Raw genomic sequence first — 20039 nt, forward strand, 5'->3', positions numbered from 1 at the left:
TTTGGATGCCTAAAACTATAGACTTTATATTGATAAATTTTTAGGCTTGCCTAGTGATGTCTTGCATTGTCTTTGGTAAACATGAATGCCCATTATGGCTTGTTAGTTAGTCCACTAGTAATTTTTAATCATAGAAGTGCCCATGATCCAAGAATTTTATGATGAGAAGTCTCACATCTTCTATAAGTTTTGATTCTTGAGGTCTAAATGAGTATAGCACTTTAGATTTTTCTTCATTGGTCCTTTGAACCATTCTATAGGATTATAATAATAACAATATACTTTGACTCCTTAATGATTTAATCTCTACCTTTTATAGTGTATCATGTTTGAAATAAAATTAATAAATTTTATTTATTTGGCATTTTAGGTTGCTTATAACATTGTACTATATGAAATGCACATTGCATATCAAATATAGTTTCTTATTAAATTATAATGAATAGTCATTTAACTTATTAAAAAATACATAATGCAACACTTAAAATGGTAACAATTAAGGAATACAAATGAGGAGTCTTAAGTAGAAGGATTGTGAGTGAGGATTAAGAGCCCATGGGAAACTCGCTTGCACCAATTTCAATTATAATTTCATAACCATGCTAAACTTACTAAATATTATGTCTTTAGTACATAGATATATGTAGTGGAGTTGATCCATCAACTGGGATACAACTGCCAAAGATCACTTGCAATCATAAATTGGTCACATAACGAGATAAATAGAAAGACTATGGAGGCCAAAGGTTGATAGATCCAAAAACATGAATTATATTAAATGTGTTAATATAATGAAAATTCCTTATAAAAACAAAAATAAAAAAGAAACCCTAGAGAAACTCTAGGTGAGGATAGAACAAGATCAATACATGTGTCCTCATCATATGATTTGAGACACAAAAAGGACATGACATGAGTAAGCTTAATCATTGGAGTGAAAATAGACACAATGTAAAACATCTTTTTACTCTAACACCCCCTTAAGTGCAACTTAAAAAGTAGCTAAAAATCTAAATGTGAATGCATAAAATGCAAAGGATGGACCTAAAAAACTAAAGCCTAATGACAAAGTCACACCCGATCCCACTCTAATACTATGATAAAATTAAATGAGAATCAATAGGAAAAACTACCATTCAACAAAATAATTATATTCTATTTAACAGAAGATGACTACACCACATTAAACTCTTATAATCATAAAATTGAATAGAAGAAGAAACCCAGACTTATTTAATATATAACTATGATACAGGCTATAGGATTCATATTATCAACATTATAGTTAATTGCCAACACTTATTCTAACACATGTTTAATTCAGTTATTCATTTATATTAACACTGAATACTAACACTGTTTCAGATTAATGACATCACAGTAGCACATATAGATATCGAATGTGCAATTGTCTCCAACATAAACTCAATCTCTAATCTAATAACTCAATTGAATTCAGTGACACACTAATCCAACATCACACTTGAATTCAATGACTCACTTGAATCCAATATCACACTTGAATCCAATGGCACACTTGAACGACATTTCTTATCCCCAGCTCCCAAGATGAACTCTCGAGCTCGAGAATGAGAAACATCACGAACCTCACAGTAGGTATAATCATCACCCTGTAATTGAACACCTTCAACCAAAGGACACTTACATACTCTTCCCATTGAAGTATCCTACAAAAATGAAAGGTCATAAATATTCCTGAGCATGGAACTTAAAAAACAATAGAGCACACTTACAGGAGAAGAAAAAAACAAACTCCCTTATCTCAGCAAAATAAAATCTTCTATACCTTGCAGGCTGTTATGTTTGCCCTTTTATCTCCCCCAGCAACCCCCATTATTTAACAAACATTCATCTGTCTTCATGTCTGAAATCACAAAACATTATTATTACTTTTGGTATAGTCACTATTCATAACCATCTGATTCATTCAAGAACTGTCTAGGTTATGCCACAAATATATAATTGCATTATGAAGTAGCTCATCTTCACCCAAACAGTTACTTTCAGACATGAAAAATGCATAATCCCCAACTCCTGAAATGTCTATGTCTAGTTCTACCCAACTAGAATTGAATCTCACCATCATTCAAGCAAATTGTAGGTTCAAAGGTTTCCTTATAACCAGAACAAATTGCTTTCAAGACATTTCCTGTGTCAAGTCTTCCTGCATTGAGAATATGTAAGCATATCACACTTATATTTGCGTGTATCCAAGAACAACAAAACATACTTAAAATAATAATCTCAACCTCTATATTGCCTGTCGTTGATAAAAAGAGTGGGTACTATTGTGACAGCATTACGAGATCCATGTCCAACCTAAGGAATGCACAAGTGGGGAACACAAAAAAGAAGTTAGAACAAAATTGATAGTTAATTTTGATAAATATTTTGCAAAGAATTCTACTTTGCAACTGAGTTGAACTTTTCACAACAAATAGATTCACTTGTAAACTAACCTGTACAGCTTGCTCAGCTTCCAAAATAGGGTTTTCTGTATCTGCATTTGGATCTCCCATGCATTTTTCTATCCTCTTGCTATCCAAACCTGCCAAAAAAGCATTTGATGATAATGAACAGAACATCATCTAACTATATTCTTAATAGCCAATTCCATTTAAACAGTCAAGAATCAAAACAGACATATTCAAGGCCTTCAACTGATACAAATTGAAGGAAAACAGAAAATGGTTACTTAGAGATTTGATGATACTGTCTGCTAGTGCTCTGATATATTTTCCCCCTATCGAATTGCACCTAGTATTGAAATCGGTGACATAGTCCCACCAAACCCAAGGTCTGTTATCTTCTTTTGCAACTTGAAAGACACACAGTTGTCTCAAATTTTCAATCACCACATCTTTCCCAGCAAACCCCCAACTAAATTGATGTTCAAAATCAAGTGCACAGTATCTTCCATGATTAATGCATTGAGCTTTGCACTGCTTGCTCAAAGTAAAGGCCTGAGGGCACTGCCAAGTGATATAGTGAGGGGTAAATTGTGTGTGTCCATTTTTCTCAAGAATTTGAGCAACTCCTTTGAAATTCTTTAAAAACTCCATCTGCATTTCAGATGTCAATCCCCAGTCATGATTGTCATTCATCCAGAATTCATACTTCACACGTCGATCTATCTGTGGAACAAAATCTCTCCAGGAAAAGTTAATATTAACCATATCCCCCTTACTGATAGCTTTTTTCAATTTGTCACCTAAGTTTTTCTCAATTAAGGCAGAAGGAATAGACAATCTCTGAACAACATAGTCAATATATGCATCATCTTCAGGAAAATCCATAGTTATCAAAGGTTCTTTTATATCATCAGACACGAGGACAGCCGCTGCCCCAGCTTTCTGAGCATTCCAGACTTTCAAAGCCAAATAGCAATCTGCAATGGCAGGGTATAAGGCTCAATTCAGATCAAATAAATTGAACATTGAGTCTTGACAATCAAAATCCAACTAACTCAATGAACGAAAGATTTAGTATTTTACCATTTAAAAGCAAACAAAGACAATAAAATGCAGTGTCAAATAATCAAGCACGTTAAGGTAAAAATTAAAAATACTTAGTCTATTGACAAAGTGCATGTTGTAAACATAAACATTTTGATGGTGCTAAGTTTAAACTTTTTACAATAATCTTTAAAGATGAAAAAAATGATATTTATAGAAATATAAATTTTTAAAATATTAATAATTAAAATTAAAATTACCAAATAAAAAACTTCAGAAATTATTTTTTCGACCCATTCCTAAATAATGGTTAGTGATTGATAGATTACAGAATTGACAATCTCATTCTAGAAATTTTTTAAATTTGCATATCATACAATATAAGAAAAATTCATGTCATGTATTATCTGATTTATTAAGATTGATAATTAAAATATAAAATCATCAAATTACAAAATTCAGAAATTATTTTTCCATTCCTAAATTTTATATTGAGCAAACTAACAATAATAAGAAAGTTCTAGGTCTATTCATATAATGGGTAGTGATTGATAGACTGTACAATTAGCAATCTCATGGTAGGAAATTTCTAAGTTTGCAATGTATCATAATTTAAGAAAGAATTATATCATATTTTATCTTATTTATTAATATCTAGAAGCATTTGACAATAAGAATAAAGGGAAATGAACATTAAAAAAATATTTATTTTTTATTTCAATTTTGATAGTCATTTATATATGAAAATAATAATATTTAATAATAAATATAATAGTTTATTTACTTAAATTTAGGGATGCGTTCATCATACACCTTAGAAATTATTAGGGAATTTGTATGTTGTATTTAATATTGAGATATATATTTAATGTGGGTTGCACATTGAAAAAATATTTAGATAATAGAAAAATTTAGTACCAAAAAGTAAATAAGGGAACATGGTTTTGTAAGCTCATGTTTGAGGAACATGTTTTCTATAATACCACTTGGTGTTTTTTGTGAAATCTTGTTTTTATAATGGAAAGCCCATGAGTAATTGTTGAGATTTGTTGTCATAACCTTTAGCTTGTTGGATAAGGTTGGAATGAGCATCTCTTGTAAGTTGCATATATGAGGAGAGGAATTGTGGATTGGGATGTGTGATTATATGATTTTGATTTCTTTGTTCACGTGAAGTATGAATATGAAACTTGATTTCTTATAAGTATTGTGTACAGATTCTAAAACCGTATTGTAATATTTCTTCATGAGATAATGCATTGAGTGAGTGAATACGTTTGAAGACTATTTTTTTCCCTAATGATGGTTTTCCTAGGATACATCTTGTGTCATCTTGATGGTGTGCTGAACTATTATTTTGCATTATGGATTATTAATACTTGTTTACACATTTTTATCTATTGGGTTTGTGTGGAAATAATTTATTATGGTTGTGAATTTCTTTTTAATTCTCTCTCTAAAAAGAAAAGCAAATAATTTTAAATAACTCATGGATAGAAAATTAAATGGATGAGCCCATATCTTGACACTAAAACTTCACCCGTAAGCATTTCCATATGAGCCTACATCCTAGAAGACAAATTCTACATCCAAGATTCCATAAAATCATCTAACTCCCAATCCAAAAGCTATTGTATAAAGAACAAAAAAACAAGCCTCATTTAGATCCTAAATTTTAATCCCTTCATTTTTTGTAGACTTGTCATTATAATATTATCTATTCCCAAAAGTCTCCAAAAATGTAGATTAAATGTATTGGATTACTCGTCTTGCAAAAGCACATAAATAACAACTTAAACCCCTAATGCATTAAGAGGTCAATCATACTTCATAGAATTCAGAATAAACATATAACAAGAAGACATCACATGAATATCTCATCAACTATTCTCTAGAAACCATCAATTTCAATCACAACTAGATATTTCAAACTTTCATTAGATCTATTTCACTACCATGAATATTTTATATGAGATTGCCTCACCTATATAGGCCCTCTAAACTCCAAATTTTGTATTAATTTTCTTCTTTATAATTCCTCAATATAATAAGGAATTTGAAACTCTAAAACTTGGGAGTCACATGGATAATCTCTTTATCACAAGATAATTTAATAATAGTGGAATGGCCTTCTCAATCTCATTATGTGTGTTGCCTTCTTGAGAAAAAAATTCTAATAGGGAAGTAAGAAGTTTGTAATAGAAACAAATTTGATGGCATAATCTTTATAGGGAGTGTGAACAAAAGCTTCATCATTGAGCTCAATTAAATAGTCATCCTATTATCCAATTTTTTGTTGAAGATGGCATCATCAACCACAAGCAAAGTGAGTACATGATGAGTGCAAAAGGATTTTTCATTGTGCTAAAGACTCAATAGAAATGTAACAATTTACTCTTATCTTGCAAGCAAAATGGAATCTACCAAATCCTTTAAAGGAGATATTTAACCACCTTTTCTTTCAATAGTAAAACCAAAAGAAACCCCCCTCCAAAAGTTACCAACCAAGATGAATAAATTCTACCAAACTTCTTCAAAATCCATTTATATTTTCCTACTACCCATGTCATTCATCCAGCATAGGTTTATCAAATTAAATTGTTCAAATTTTACACATTCTTTATTGGGAATTAATTATTGTGTTTACCAAGTTTCTCCTATTTCCAACATGCATGGCCTAAATTCATTTTATACTCATGGTTATCAAGGAAGATCTAACTATAACATCTACTCACCTCATATTATATTTTATACTTGGAATTTGATTGGACTACTTTATCACCTATTCTCGCTTGCCTTTATAAACAAGTCTCACTTGTACACTTCACATTAGATGCTTATGATACTTATTATTTCACATATTGCTTATTTGTGGAGTTTTTTTAGTTTGCAAGCAAATCTTGGTTGTTCCAACTTGGTATTAGAGAAATATTGCAAGTAATTTCCTTTTCTCTCTTGAATTTGCAAGGGTAATGGACATCAAGTTTTAAATGGTGTGTGGTGGAGAAAAATGAAAATCAGAGTTGCATTTAGAGTGGCCAAGAAACAAACTTGGATATATAACATTTTGTATTTCAATGATAGATGAATTTTTGGAGGTTTTGGGGCCCATCCATGGCATGACCATACAAAATACAGTGCATACAAATCCATACAAAATGCATCAACACAATGCCATCTCTCTGTGTCATGTGCATTCGTTTAATTTTTTTCCAATTTTTTAAGCCGATAGGCTTTTAGTGGGGGATTTTTGCCTGTCGACCGGTCACTTTTCTCGGCGAGCGACAGGTGGTGTCTTGGTTGTTTGGCTTGGATTTTGACATGTGTCCCTTGCATGAATCTCAGAGAAGTGGTAAACAGTAAGTGATGGGTTGTGCTTTGTTTGGTTTCCATTTCCCATTATCATTTGGAATATTTTTGGTCTGCAAGTTTTGGCTTCATTAAGGTTCCATTTGGCATTCATTGAGTGCAAGCTTGGGTTGTGAGTGCATTTAGTGAATGAATTAGAGCGGTTCGGTTTGTGCATCCATCGACAAGTTAACTAATGGTTTGTGCTTTGTTTGGTTTTCATTTCCCTCATTTCCCATTATTATTTTAAATTTTTTTGGTCTGCAAGTTTTGCTTTGTTTAGGGTTCCATCTACCATTCGGTATGTGCATTTGGTGAGTGCGTGCATATGTCTACAATTTTTGGCTTCATTAAGGTTTTGTTTGGCGTTCATTGAGTGCAAGCTTGGGTTGCGAGTGCATTTGGTGAATACATTAGAGCACTTCAGTCTGTGTATTTGGTGAGTGCGTGCATCCATCTGCAAGTTAACTGATGGGTTTTGCTTTGCTTGGTTTTCATTTCTTGTTATCATTTCAAATGTTTTTGGTCTACAAGTTTTTGTTTGTTTAGGGTTTTGTCTGATTAAGGTTTTGTTTTGCGTTAGTTGAGTGCAGGGTTTGGCTGCGAGTGCACTTGGTGAATGCATTAAAGTGGTTGCAGGTGACCTATTTTTACCACATATAAAGGTTTTTGTTTGTTTAATGTCATGTTTGTTGGTGTTTTGATTACAGTTTTTTTATTGATTAGGGTTCTTGGATGTTGGCTCGGTACAAACCTCTGCAAGTTTTTGCTTCATTAGGGTTCTGTTTGGTTTTCGCTAAGTGTTGAATGCATTAGACCGCATGGAGGTGAGTTATTCCACCACCTAGAAAGGTTTAATTTTTTTATTTAAGGGTCCTCTGTAATTTTCCTGTTTGTTTTTTGATTAAGGAATCAAATTGGTTTATGTAATTTCTTCTCTTTTGCTTTCCAATCCTCAATTTCCTATGAATTATTTTTGCTCTACAAGTTTTTGGTTGATTAGGCTTTAGTTTGGTGGTTGTTGTGGGCACTGAAATACTCCTTACATACTTCAACAATGTGAAATAAATTGAACATTGAGTCTTGACAATCAAAATCCAACCAACTCAATGAACGAAAGATTTAGTATTTTACGATTTAAAAGCAAACAAAGACAATAAAATGCAATGTCAAATAATCAAGCACGTTAAGGTAAAAATTAAAAATACTTAGTCTATTGACAAAGTGCATGTTGTAAACATAAACATTTTGATGGTGCTAAGTTTAAACTTTTTACAATAATCTTTAAAGATGAAAAAAATGATATTTATAGAAATATAAATTTTTAAATATTAATAATTAAAATTAAAATCACCAAATAAAAAAATTTCAGAAATTAGTTATTTGGCGCATTCCTAAATAATGGTTAGTGATTGATAGATTACAGAATTGACAATCTCATTCTAGAAATTTTTTAAGTTTGCATATCATCATAATATAAGAAAATTTCATGTCATGTGTTATCTGATTTATTAATATTGATAATTAAAATATAAAATCATCAAATTACAAAATTCAAAAGTTATTTTTCCATTCCTAAATTTTATATTGAGCAAACTAACAATAATAAGAAAGTTCTAGGTCTATTCATATAATGAGTAGTGATTGATAAACTAGATATAATTAGCAATCTCATGATAGGAAATTTCTAAGTTTGCAATGTATCATAATTTAAGAAAGAATTATATCATACTTTATTTGATTTATTAATATCTAGAAGCATTTTACACTAATAATAAGGGGAAGTGTACATAAAAAAAATATTTGTTTTTTATCTCAATTTTGATAGTCATTTATATGTGAAAATAATAATATTTAATAATAAATATAATAGTTTATTTACTTAAATCTAGGGATGCATTAATCACACACCTTAGAAATTATTAGGGAACTTGTATGTTGTATTTAATATTGAGATATATATTTAATGTGGGTTGCACATTGGAAAAATATTTAAATAATAGAAAAATTTAGTACCAAAAAGTAAATAAGGGAACATCATTTTGTAAGCTCATGTTTGAGGCACATGTTTTCTATAATACCACTTGGTGGTTTTGTGAAATCTTGTTTCTATAATGGAAATCCCATGAGTAATTGTTGAGATTTGTTGTCATAGCCTTTAGCTTGTTGGATAAGGTTGGAATGAGCATCTCTTGTAAGTTGCATATATGAGGAGAGGAATTGTGGATTGGGATGTGTGATTATATGATTTTGATTTCTTTGTTCACGTGAAGTGTGATTACGAAGTTTGATTTCTTAGAAGTATTGTGTGTAGATTCTAAAACCATATTGTAATATTTCTTCATGAGATAATGCATTGAGTGTGTGAATAAGTTTGAATACTATTTTTTTCCCTAAAGATGGTTTTCCTAGGATACATCTTGTGTCATCTTGATAGTGTGTTGATCTATTATTTTGCATTATGGATTATTAGTACTTGTTTACAAATTTTTATCTATTGGGTTTGTGTGGAAATAATTTATTATGGTTGTGAATTTCTTTTTAATTCTCTCTCTAAAAAGAGAAACAAATAATTTTAAATAAGACTTGTGGGTAGAAAATTAAATGGACAAGCCCGTATCTTGACACCAAAACTTCACCCTTAAGCATTTCCATACGAGTCTACATGCTAGAAGACAAATTATACATCCAAGCTTCCATAAAATCATCTAACTCCCAATCCAAAAGCTATTCTATAAAGAACAAACAAACAAGCCTCATTTAGATCCTAAACTTTAATCCCTTAATTTTTTGTAGACTTGTCATTAGAATATTATCTATTCCCAAAAGTCTCCAAAAATGTAGATCAAATATATTGGATTACTCGTCTTGCAAAAGCACATAAAGAACAAATTAAACCCCTAATGCATTAAGAGGTCAATCATACTTCATAGAATTCAGAATAAACATATAACAAGAAGACATCACATGAATATCTCATCCACTATTCTCTAGAAACCATCATTTCAATCACGACTAGATATTTTAAACTTTCACTAAATCTATTTCACTAGCTTGAATATTTTCTAAGAGATTGCCTCACCTATATAGGCCCTCTAAACTCCACTTTTTGTATTCATTTTCTTCTTTATAATTCCTCAATATAATAAGGAATTTGAAACTCTAAAGCTTGGGAGTGACATTGATAATCTCTTTATCACAAGATAATTTAATAATAGTAGAATGACCTTCTCAATCTCATTATGTGGGTTGCCTTCTTGAGAAAAAAATTGTAATAGGGAAGTAATAATTTTGTAATGGAAACAAATTTGATGGCATAAGTTTTTTGCGGAGTGCGAACAAAAGCTTCATCATTGAGCTCGATTAAATAGTCATCCTATTATCCAATTTTTGGTTGAAGATGACATCATCAACCTCAAGCAAAGTGAGTACATGATGGGTGCAAAAGGATTTTTCATTTTGCTAAAGACTCAATAGAAATGTAACAATTTAGTCTTATCTTGAAAGCAAAATGAAATCTACCAAATCCTTTAAAGGAGATATTTAACCACCTTTTCTTTCAATAGTAAAACCAAAAGAAACCCCCCTCCAAAAGTTGCCAACCAAGATGAATAAATTCTACCAAACTTCTTCAAAATTCATTTATATTTTCCTACCACCCATGTCATTCATCCAACATAGGTTTATCAAATTAAATTTTTAAAATTTTACATGTTCTTTATTAGGAATTAATTATTGTGTTCACCAAGTTTCTCCCATTTCCAACATGCATGACCCAAATTCATTTTATACTCATGGTTATCAAGGAAGATCTAACTATAACATCTACTCACCTCATATAATATTTTATACTTGAAATTTGATTGGACTAATTTATCACCTATTCTTGCTTGCCTTTATAAACAAGTCTCACTTGTACACTTCACATTAGATGCTTATGATACTTATTATTTCACATATTGCTTATGTGTGGAGTTTTTCCAATTCGCAAGTAGATCTTGGTTGTTCCAACTTGGTATTAGAGAAATATTGCAAGTACTTTCCTTTTCTCTCTTGAATTTGCAAGGGCCATGGACATCAAGTTTCAAATGGTGTGTGGTGGAGAAAAATGAAAATCAAAGCTACATTTAGAGTGGCCAAGAAACAAACTTGGATATATAACATTTTGTATTTCAATGATAGATAAATTTTTGGAGGTTTTGGGGCCCATCCATGGCATGACCATACAAAATACAATGCATACAAATCCATACAAAATGCATCAACGCAATGCCATCTCTCTGTGTCATGTGCATGCATTTAAATTTTTTCTAATTTTTTTGTTGCAAGGTAATCTCCCATGCAAGTGTAGGGAATATTCCTTGTAGATGTTACATGTCTAAAGGATGGTACCATAGAATAAATTTCATCATTGTCAATAGAATATTCCATTTCCTACGTAGATTTTTGTCACTATTGTTTACCATTTCCGCGTAGGGGATATTTTTTCCACTAAAAGGAATATTCTAACACAAGCACTTTTGACATCAATACCCTCTCCCTCAAATTTTCTTCCATCGTTGGCCAAATTTGTTTTGCCTCAACATTGAGAGCTTCATTCTCAGGCATACATACATCTTTTTGAGTGATTTTTTTTTCATTCAAAGTATTTTTTCATCCTTTGTATAGTGGTCTGATTAGTTTTGTAGAATAATATACATTTTTTTCAAATTATTGTTTCTCAAGTGACACCCTACATAGTTCCTTTTCTGGAACTTCAGAGGGCTCATTTCATCTTATATGGACACCTTTTTGGGTCTCATTTTTTTGAATCTGCATGATTTTTTTATCTCTATGCAATGGTGGTGTTATTTTTTCATGAAATTATTTTAGAATTTTATATATGAATATGCCTCTTTTGAGGACTTATACATCAATTCCAATTTGTAATATACTAATATAAAGTTCCATATCATTGTATCTTTTCAAGGGGGTTTAAAATCAATAATGAAGATTTCATTTTTTATTTTTGGTCATTTTATTGAGGTTTGAAAGGCATACTTGATATTTTTTTTACCTCATGACATAAAACTTGTAAGATCACTACAAATAACAAATAATTATGTAAATACACTCATATAAAATGCCACATAACTGAGTGTGTGTTCCTTAAGGAAAGAATGTTTTACTTCCACTAAATTATAAAGTATAATGGGTTGTTGTGTAGTGCTTTGTATATTCCATCACAATATTGAATCCTTGAGATTATTGCCTCATACACATGTGCCATGATGCACACCCTTTTTTTTAGTTTCTTGTACATCTATTGACCAAATGCTAATTCTACATTCCTATGCACATTTTTGTGCTCAATTTCAGCTGGTTTACCAGTATTATTTTTTTGTCAACATTAAGAAGAGAATTGTGACATGGTTATGCTAACATTTTTTTGATTCAATGGAGCAATGGAGGAACCTCAATGGAGCCAAATGAACTTCACAAATTTGTAGGGGGTCACATATACCTACTCTTGTTGTCTCTCCTATGGGGAAATTATATTAGTGGATCACATTTGTGAGATTCTAATACTTATGTAGAACACCAAACACTTTTTAATAGTGTAATATAGGTCACTCGTGCATTTTTTATCATGTCCCTTGATCATATTGATATCTACATCTTCCACTTCATTGTTGATTAGTATTTTATGATATGCTCACTCATGTAGAGTTTTGTATCCTTTTGATCTACATCTTTGGAGTTTCATTGATTCTAATAGACATTGTTTCATCTTCAACAAAATTTATAACTTTGAAATAATTTTGGAGCTCATCATCATGTCCATCATTATATGAGCGTATTTTTAAATGTTCTTATCCTTCTCTTTTTCTCTTTTAGAGGGGAGTTTTGTAATCATTATTTTTTCTCCTTTTCTCTATTTATGAGATATTTTCATTGGTACATGAATACCTTATCAAGTCATGCTGAAAGGACTCATCTTTTCAATGATTAGCTTACTCCCTAAGTATCGCTTAAGGGGTGTTAGTGTGAAAATAAGTTTTATCAAACTAGTTATATTTTAGCGTACTTATTAGAGTCTTATTCACACTACACTTAAGCTCACTTAGAGATTATCTAGACTTTTGACTCACCTCATGTAGACTCATCAAGTGTCCAAAATTTTTTCCATAGAGTCCTACATTTGTTTCATACTTGGAGTGAGAGTTTGACTCCTACCTTCTCACCTCTTCTTGCTTACCTTTATAGACAAGTCTCACTTGACATTTTATATTAGATGCTTATGATAATTCTTATTTTACACATTGCTTATTTAGGGGGAGTTTTGAAATTGCAATCAGCTCTTGACTGCTCCAACAAAATGAAACTCTAAACATGTTTTGATCTAAACCCAAATCACTAGAGGAACAATTAGGTAAGTTACAAATTAATCATATTGATTAAAATTCTTAAAAACATAGGGTCCATTCCATAGTAATATCTTACTACAAAATGTAGAAATAGAAACTAGGTACTTTTGTCATTTTCACCATGCTAACAAATAATTTTGTGGCATTCCTACATTTTCTCATTATTCATTTGATTTCCTTTTTTTCAAGGTGAATTTTTATTTATTTATTTAATTTATTTATTTGTCATAAAATAGATTGTAAATGACAAAGTATAATAGTATAGTAGAGGATTAATTAGCACAAATATACTATGTACATATTTGTATTGTTTTAAGGCATACATGTTGTAGTATGTAGTCACTATAACCTTTGAAGTATTGTGCTGGTTCAAATAATTACACAATTCTTTAATATTACACTTATTTCCTCCTTTCCTACTGACTTAATATTGATAGCCTTTGACATGTCCTTGCATCTTGAGATGCTACTCCAGTTCAAAGCCAAAAAAAGTAGTAGATTTGTTACTCAAATTGTATTCAATTTATTCTTATCTAAAAAAAAATTTATTTTACTTGAACTATACACAATCTTTATGTTTTTCTATGAGGCAAGTTAATAAACGTTTGAATATATGAGAGCTTGAAACAATGTTTACAAGCATTACTTTAAGTCATTAATTTTTTGTATACATTTCCGATTAGCTATATAACAAAAAGACATAGAACATCGGCTAGTCCAAGATAATAAAACTCTATAAATGTTTTGATCTAAATCCAAATCACTAAAATGGTGGGAATTCAAGTTTCAAATCCTTGTGTAAATCTGACTCAAGTTGATAAAAGGGTTGCATTACAAAAAAAAACTCTATTCTTAGAAGCACAAAGGAACTTTTATACCTTACCATAAAAACCACCCAATTTAAAAAAAAAAACCTTTAATTCTTTATTTTCTTATGCAAACAAATTTATTCATAACTTAGGTATCCATTCATAATTTAGGATGACTGATGTCAAAATATAATAAACTGCCCTTGGAACTTCTTAGCACATTATAATATACAAACTTCTTTTCCAAACACTATAATCTCAATTTAGTAAAGTTATCTATTTATTGTCTTATTATAGTTAGTAAATACGCTTATCAAGATTCCATTAATCATAATTTTATTTGATTTTTTAAGTTTAGTTAATAAATGATAACAAGAAATTCATTTTATATATATATATATATTAAAACTTTTTATGTCCAAGGGGTTGAGTTTAGTTGGTTGAAGCATTAAACTCTCAATGTGGAGACCCAAGTTCAACTCCCATGATAGACACCTTTGTGTAGAATTCTAAGTTGTGACTCTTGGTCTTCCATCATTGGATGCTCCAATGAACAAAAAATGAGCTTTGTGATTCTATGATACTTAATACAAAAAAAAAACCCTTTTATTATTAAAAAATATCAATTATGTTAAAAGTAAATACCCCAATATTTAACTTAGAATGATATTAACCTTGCAGTCTTATATTTAATGGCGAAGCAATTGCAAAATGACAGAAATTCATGCAATTATTAATGATTAGAAACACTCCTCAACGTATAGGTAAAACTAAAATGAGCAACAAGGCTGAAAACTTACCTCCACGGTCGACCAGAACAATAGTAGGAAGTCGTCCAGGGTAGGATTTAAAGCTGGAATCAAATTCCTGGCAGCCCTTATGATTCTCCTCGGAATAAGCTACAGACCCCATTATCGTTCCGGCATGCCGAGGAATACCAAAATTGCCTACAGCGCAGTCATATTTGCCCTTAATATAACTCGGCGAAGTTACCACTAACTTTTTCTCTTCCACCACATATTTTCCCATGGCCTGGGCCGAATTCCAAGACATTATCAACATCATCATCGCCAATAGCCCATAGCTCCTGCCGCCCGATTTTCTTGCCATTGCCGTCTTCGCCAGAGGAAAGCCCTGTGTAAAACATAGGATTATTTTTATTCTCCTAGCTGTAATTTTCAGTCCTATCACTGAAACCTATCAATTTAGGTTATAAGATCGTTTAAACTTGGCCAAGTCCCTGCGTTTCGAGCCTTAGACGTTATCTTTAAACGCCGAATACAAAAAAATGACACAAAATTGAATTTTGAAAAACGAAAAATAGTAGCTTTAAACTCCGAATATAATAAAAATGACAGAAAATTGAATGTTGAACAACAGAAAACAGTAGCTTTAAACTCTGAATATGACCTAAAAAAATGGCAGAGAATTAAATTTTGAAAAGCAAAAAACGGTAGCTTTAAACTCCAATAGCCCTGGCTCCGCAAAAGGTAAGGAGTAATTTAACAAATAAAAAATCTTCACAAAAGGAAAAATTTTAACAGAGTTGAAATTTGTATACAGGTACCTTTGTCGATTCTGCAGCTGAGCCGCCAATGAAAGTAAAAATAACAGAAAATTAAATTTTGAAAAGCAATAAACATAGCTTTAAACTCCAGTAAGCTGAAACCCTGGATCCGCAAAAGGTAAGGAGGAATTTAACAAATAAAATATCTTCACAGAAGAAAAAAAATATTTTACAGAGTTGAAATTTTTATACAGCTACCTTTGTCAATTCTGCAGCAGGCCAATCAAAGTAAAATGACAAGGAAATTTTAATTCTGAAAAGCAAAACAACGGTAGATTTAAATTCCAATAGGCTGAAACCTTAGAGCCACAAAAGGTAAGGAGGAATTTAACAAATAAAATATCTTCACAAAAGAAAATTTTTTAACAGAGTAATTTTAAAAAGCAAAACAACGGTAGCTTTAAACTTCAATAGACTGAAACTGTTGATTCGCAAAAGATAAGGAAGAATTTAGCAAATAAAATATCTTCATAACAGAGTTAGAAATTTTTATACAGCTAACTTTGTCGATTATGCAGCTGAGCCGCCCATCAAAGTAAAAATGACGGAAATTTTAATTTTGAAAAGCAAAACAACGGTAGCTTTAAACTCCGATAGACTGAAACCGTGGATCCGTAAAAGATTAGGAGGAATTTAGCAAATAAAATATCTTCACAAGAGAAAAATTACGGCTACCTTTGTCAATTCTGCAGCTGAGCCGCCAATCAAACTAAATAGATTAGTTTTTCTACGTCGGCGAACTTTTCAACAAATTATTTCCAGAGAGATTCTGAATTCGCGGCATTAAAGCGAAAATAGACGAACAAGACATCAATTCGTTGCTTAAAAGCTAAAATTTGTTACCAGGCAGCGAAGATTTCCATGGACTGAACCTTGTAAAGGAAGAGAGAAAACCGATAAAAGCATAGCAGAGAAATAAAATTGCAGATCAAATTCTATTGGATGCATTGAACCATTACAAATACCTCTTATTTATAGAGATCGAGGCAACGCAGTCAAGCCACATGCGTGGAAAAAGATTGCAAGTGGATGGGAGCGGATGGAAGAAATCTGTGTCTTATATGTATTTGTTGACAAAGAGAAGCTTCTGCTTATGCTGACAGCCGGGGAAGAAATTAATGCCAACACCTTGTCTGTAAATCTTTCTGGTTAGGTTCGTTTTTCAGGAAGGATTTAAAGGGTTTCTACGACATTCCCGAGTACTAGAATTGTGATGGCAGGATAAAAGATGCTCCTGATCAAGATCAAACAGATACGTCTACGGTTAAAGTCTCCTTCGAACGACATTTCCGAGGATCTAAACGATGTTTCAGAGGATTTAAAAGTTATTGACGAAAATTTAAATTGTCGTAACATAAATATTTTCTTCGTTAATGAAAATATTCGTTATCAGCTCCTGTCAAGACAACAATATTTATGTATCTATTAAGAATTAAGAATTTGAACAATTTTATAATTTATAATAATTTCAAAAAATATTATTTGATTATATTGAAAACAGCTCCTATAAATTTTTTTTATTATTTTACATGTTCATATAGATTGTACTTTCATACAATTAAATCTTATTTGATTTTACGATTAAAGAGAATCATACAAATTGTTCTACAATTGTCCATTGTGATAATTGTTCTACTTTTGTCCATTGTGACAGCCCATTTTGTACCTTAAACTAATATTAAATACATTTCAACAAGTATTTTTTCTTCTTTATTGTTGGTTTTATTAGATTGACTGCTTGTCAAACCAAACAATTATAACATCTTAAAGAAGTGGTCACAAGTTTAGCATTTAAGAGCAAAAACTTCTCAATTTCTATCACAGCTACACAAAATGAAGATGAAAAATCTTGTTGAAAGGTCTAAGAGATGGCGCAACCCTCAAAAGATGGGCAAATTTAATCTCATAAAGGTTTTCATGTTAACAAAATGTAGTATAAGAACTTCTAGCTTGCTACTATTTTTTAATTGATTTGTCAAGCTCTTTACTTAACATTTGTGTATTCTATTTCAAATAATAGCTATCTTAAAAAATTTAAAAACATTACTAGAATACATTGAATATGCAATTCTAATTGCTAGAAATTTTATCGCTAATCTTTCATCCATCCATCCAAACCCTCTTAATTTGCATTTATTTTTTATATAATATTTTTATTAATTGCATTTCTCATCTATCATTTTTAATGAATTTGTAAAATGGTTACAAATATAATAGAAACATCTTTTTCTTTTCATAATTTTGCAAGTAGTTTTTGTATTAGAGGGCTTTGTATGTAGTTGATGTAATTAATTTAGGTAAAGTTATATTTATTTTCTGCTTATTATACTATGAAAAATTTAAGCATAAAATTTGGCTTGAAGCAAGAATAGTTATTTGGTAAAGACACGATGAAAAAATTAGCTAGGTTGGAAGTGAATTAGGGTTTGCAAATAGGTTGGAATTGGTGATGGTTTTGAATGTATGAGGTAGGATTTTTTAGTTACTATGGATAATTTTTGTATTAAATTTGGTGTTGTATGGCTTGGTGGATAAATTGTAGTTATAGATTTGATATGGTTGTGATTTTATAAAGTAGTGCATGTAAGCAAAGAATATTTAGAAAGTAAGTATTATTCTATGGATTCATAAATAAAGGGAAGTGACAACCCAAATATTTCAAGATTGTTAAGTTTAGGATTTAAAATTCTCAAATTGATTGGAAACAAAAATAGTATATGATGTGTTATTTTTATTTTTATTTTGTTGCAGAGTTTCAATTGTTTCAATTGTATATTAAGGCTTTGAGGTTTCAATTTCTTGACCTCTAAGTTTCAAAGAATTGGGTATTTTATGGCTAAGAATTTCAATTAAGATATCATATAGTTATGAATGATGTAATGATAGGGAGAGGTAGGGAGGGAGAGTGGGGAGAGAGAGAGGTGAGATTGATAGAAATAGAAAGGGAAAGCTCAAGAGATAGGAGGGAGAGAAATAGAGGTCTGCAAGGAGGGAGAAAAGAGATAGAGTAATTTGAGAGGGGGGAGATAAGTAGAGAGAGGTGGAGAGGGATGAAGAGAGATAGAGGGAGAGGTGAGATAGACAAAAATGGAGAGGAAGAGTTGGAGCAAGGGAGGGAAAGAGAGGTATGAAGAGAGAGGGAGGGTAGATGAAGACAAGTAGTGAGAGAGAGAGGGAGATTTTTTAGTGGTGATTTTTTGCCAATTGGTGAATATTTTGGATCAGGGATTTTTAAATTGGTGAATATTATAGATTAAGGTGTATCTCCCATTCCCCTAATGTTTACGTTTTGTGGGCCATATGCAAGTTAATTCACCATCGAATTTTCAAACCAACTTGACATAGTCAAGGCAGGGAGATCCAATGAAGGACAACCCAACCTTGTAGCTTAACACATAAACCATGCAAAGCATAGCGGTAACCGATAACAAGATGCTAGAAACAGTAGATAGAACAACCAGTAACAACACAAAACACATAACCGGTAAACAATGTGAATAAATCTTATTGCAATCTAGAAAATTATACGTGCCACATGTTGGATCGAAGTCCAGGATGCAAACAATGCTTACAATGCAATTACAAGATCCACAGATCATCCTCATGCCAAATCGGCTGTCGGTAATCAATCTGTCGGTTCAACCCCAATCTGAACCTCAGCCTTCCAGCCTTGGTCCTACCGGATTAGAATCCAGTCGACTCTACATCTTCACCCAATATCAATGCTTTGTCTTCAATCTTCTAGTTTTGCTGATCTGACTTCTATGATGTGCCCTCTATGTTTGGACTGCTCTGATGCGACTTCCTTAAAATTCTATTTCAAATGATTCACAAACCTCCATTATTATACCGCCCACAAATAATTACAACTCAATCAAGTCAACCCAAAGACAAAGAATTACAATTTAATCAAGTCGGCCCAAAGACCAATCGGTTCAGGAAACATGTGATGGTAACATGTCGGCTCAATCACTCCAAAACACAAAATGATGCACAACCCTCCAGGAATACCGGCCAAGACCCAAAACAATATCTCCAATGATCTACAAGTCACGAAGATCATCTGCAACCCGAAATCATCTTCTCTCAAGCTAACCGATAAGAACACACCAACCGGAACAATACCAGAATTTGCTTACTATCAGTAACAAAGCCAAAAGCTATGAAACTCAAACATGATAACGACCATGAATACAAGGGAATAAACCCAAAACCACAATATTAAACACTCAAATATGACGAAATGCCCAGCTCTCAAGCAATTCTAATGAAAACTGCTCAACCGATAAGAACTAGATCGGTGCTCCTGCATCAAAACCATACATATTTAGTTTTTTTGCCAACAACTTCAAAGGGTTCCAATATACATCCACCCATTTATTCATCAATACCAGCTAAACGGTTTGATACCACAATCCTGTAGGAGGACCCA

The 20039-nt window shown here is 31.6% G+C and overlaps 1 pseudogene; it reads right to left on the minus strand.

Moving 5' to 3' along the window:
- Positions 1-1263: 1263 nt before the first annotated feature.
- Positions 1264-16994, minus strand: LOC131064942 (vacuolar-sorting receptor 1-like; annotated as a pseudogene).
- Positions 16995-20039: the final 3045 nt, after the last annotated feature.

This window comes from Cryptomeria japonica, chromosome 6 (assembly GCF_030272615.1).
Source record: "Cryptomeria japonica chromosome 6, Sugi_1.0, whole genome shotgun sequence".
In the NCBI taxonomy this organism is placed as follows: Eukaryota; Viridiplantae; Streptophyta; class Pinopsida; order Cupressales; family Cupressaceae; genus Cryptomeria; species Cryptomeria japonica.